Consider the following 3,640-nt stretch of genomic DNA (forward strand, 5'->3'; position numbering starts at 1 on the left):
AAAACACTTTCATCACACACAGGTATGCGCTAATCCATCCACTCAATTCATAATCCTAGCAGTCACTTTTGGCAGCACCTTCTGGGAAAACAAGATCAACTGCAGCTACATTTCACCAGCTACATAGTTACCATGACACAAACAGAACAGTAAGTAACTAAAAGTGGTGAAGGCAATAATTTTGCTATAGTTAACAATAAGCATATATAGCCAAAGAGAATCATATGCAAAGGAACAACTTATGGATCAAAAACAAAAAAGTCTTGTTATATTTTGCATATTCTAGAATAAATGCAATAACAAATTAAGACCCCTGAAATTTAGAGTATGAACAAAAACAAAGAGTAAAAAGGTAGTTTATGAGGTTAGAAAGAAATCAATCTACAAATAATGGAATCCGTTTACTTTTGAAAATCCAGAAAATCATACAACATCAACATAAACCAAAAAAAAAAAATTAGCAGTGGTTCTAAAGAGGATATATGTCAGATGGGGTACCTTTAATATTAATTTAAGATTATGTTTGGGATGTGAGCAATTTTGCACCATGTTGCACTAGATTGTGTCTCACATTCTTCAAGTAAAAGGGGGCAATCAATGATTTCTAGGGTCTGTAATTTGGCAAGGCGAGGCATTCCTTCGGGCAGCGAAGCCAAATCTTCGCAGCACATGATGGTGATTTGGTGAAGTGATAAGAGGTTGCAAATCCAATCTGGCAATGCATCTAGATCATTACAATCCTTAAATGTAATATTTTCCAGGAGAGGAAGATTGTTGGGGTCGTTCTTAAACCAAATTCCAATTTCCTGAAATTTTTTATGTGAAAGCTTATAAAAATCAAGACACTTGAGAGAAGTCAGATTTTGCACCCAATCCTTTGGGAGTTTTTTCACATCCAGACCATATCCGCCAAGGCGCAAGTATTTTAACATGGAAAGAGGAGGGAATTCAATTGAACACTTTGAACCTGCCATGTTTAATGTCGCTGCCAATGCCTCCACACTAGAGAATGTTAAACTCAATACCGTGTCAAGTTTTTGAAAAGTAGGCATGTGAGTCAACTCATAACATAGATTAAAGTCTAATTTAGAAAGACGAGGAAATGAGAGATGGCATAACTGTGAAGAGTTACCATTATCATTGACATCATCCCTCATCCTCCATCCCTTCAGCTTTCCACATTGGAGAAATATAATTTCCTCCAAAGATGGGAAGAAGGATTCAGATAAAATACGCTCCTCATAATATATAAATTCCAATTCACGAAGATTATCTATTCTAAGTGACTTAAGAAACTGGAGACGTTCCATTGATGGGAGATACTGCACATTTTGACAAGAACCGAGAGAGATTTGAACAATATTTGAGAATGATGAAAACCAATTTGAAAAAATGACACTCTTACCCACACCCATTTTTCCAAATAGAGATGTTGTCTTCTTCTGTTCAGAGGTTTTTATATTTTCAATACAAAAATATCTCAAATTGATTAATATTGAGATATCTTTTGTAGAAAATTCAACTTTTTCACAGTGGTTCCATAATAGTGTTTGTAAGCAAACAAGATTACTTATGGATTTGGAAAGACTTTCAATTTCTTTGCAGTAATATAAGTTAAGATATCGTAAGTGTTTCAACTTTTCAATTGAATCACACAACTTACTTAAAGAACAATTTGATAGCTTCAAGACGCGTAAGTATTTGAATTTTGAAATGACAACTAATTCCTTCTCCCTCAATTTTGAAGAGGGGTTCAGCAAAATTAAAGTCCGCACCCTGCTTGCATCCAATGACTCCAAGAAACCAAAAGCATCACTTTCCAACATTACATGCACAGGACTTCCTACAAGTCTGTTTGTCTCATTGTCCAAGTAACAACAATCATCACCGGCTACTTTCATTGCAAGATCATGTATTAAATCATGTATTTTGAAACTACATACATCACCATCACCAATTTGAGCATCTTGGAAAAAAGACTTCATCAACAAAATCGTCACAAATTGGTTACCGATGTCTTCCATGCGCTGCTTTTAACCAGAACATTCGAGATAACCTTGTGCCATCCATAATTGAATCAACTCATTCTTCTCTATTCTCCAATCCTTAGGATATAAAGAGCAGTAAGCAAAACATTGTCGTAGTTGAGGAGACAAGTTTTGGTAACTCAGTTTCAACACCGGCATGATGCTCTCTTCGTCTTCACATAACTTCCAAACGTCGCCTTGGAAAACATCAATCCATTCCTTTCTTCATTTTTGCCCTGCAATAGACCTCCTAGTGTTCTGATTGCAAGTGGAACACCACTGCACTTTTGTGCTATCTTCTTACCAATTGTTTCAAGAGTTTTGTTTACTCCTTTGGTCGCATCCCCATATGTAATGATGTTCTTCAACAAACTCCAAGATTTCTCTAGAGTCAAACCATTCAAATTATAGGAGACGCTGACACCCATTCTTTCTGCAACAATTTCAGAACGAGTTGTCACTGCAACCTTACTGCCTTTAGCACCACACATCAAATAAGTCCTCAATTGAGCCCATTTTTCAAAACTCTCGTTCCAAATGTCATCTAGGACTAACAAGTACTTTTTACCAGTTAGATTTGTACGAAGCTTGTTTTGCAAGTTGTCCAGTGATAACGTATCATCAATTTTGTTTTTGGTTAATGACTCCAAAATGTTCTTCAAAATAGTTTTGACTTCAAAGTTATCAGAGACACATACCCACATACTCTTTTCAAACAAATTTTGCACTTCACCATCATTATATACCAATTGGGCAAGAGCTGTCTTTCCCAAACCACCAATCCCAACAATAGCAACCACGGAGACATGTTGATTTTCATGTGACTGCCTCAACAAGCTTATAATCGCATTTTTATCATCTTCTCTTCCGATGATGTCTGATTCCAACACAAAAGAACTAGTTTCCCTCCTTACATTGTTAGTTTGTTGAACCACTACAACGTTCGGGTTTAGATTCAACCCAGACATATCTTTCACAACATCATTAAAATTCTTTTGTAATTTTTCAATCTCGTGAGCCATTTTACGGCGAAAAGCAATTTTGTTTGGAGATAAGGGACGAAGTACCTTTGGCGCTTTGTTCTTATGAGTTTCATCTGTTATGTGTCTCATATCTTCAATAACAAATTCATCTAGTAGGTCATCAGCAGGATGAAGCACATCATCTTTGAGTCTTCTAATCCAATTTTGTACAGCACGATTTTGTTGTTGTTTGTCCTCGGCATCAAGGAGAACAGCTCTGATGGACTCAACTGTATTTTTAAGTCTTTCCAATTCACCCATAACACCATAGATCCGTCCAAATTCATGAAAGGCTGCAGAAGTCAACCTGTAAAAAGAGAATTTTCAGCATACCAACTAACTTATTTCATTCTTGATACTTCTCTTCTAGTAATAGTAATTATAAACATGTATACATGATATACATAGGGTGTGACAATTTTAATGAAAGGAATATGTGAAGAGCTGAAAATTAATTCACCTGTTAATGAGACTTGCAGCAACAGCATATGGAATTTGCTCAGCCATCCTTCACAAATAGTAGCAAAGAAGAATCAAATCGATCAAGTAGAAAATTCGAAAAGTTGAAGAGTTTGAGAATGGCAATGAAAT

At 35.9% G+C, this 3,640-nt stretch overlaps 1 pseudogene across 1 annotated transcript; it reads right to left on the minus strand.

Moving 5' to 3' along the window:
• Positions 1–3,640, minus strand: LOC146896613 (putative disease resistance protein RGA1; annotated as a pseudogene). The gene is made up of 3 exons (XR_015024137.1): positions 3,510–3,640; positions 499–3,356; positions 1–119 (listed from the first exon to the last, which is right to left on the minus strand). The product of XR_015024137.1 is annotated as a putative disease resistance protein RGA1 (transcript).

The sequence above is a fragment of the Medicago sativa genome, chromosome 8, assembly GCF_051527215.1.
Source record: "Medicago sativa cultivar Bolivia chromosome 8, Bolivia_mono, whole genome shotgun sequence".
In the NCBI taxonomy this organism is placed as follows: Eukaryota; Viridiplantae; Streptophyta; class Magnoliopsida; order Fabales; family Fabaceae; genus Medicago; species Medicago sativa.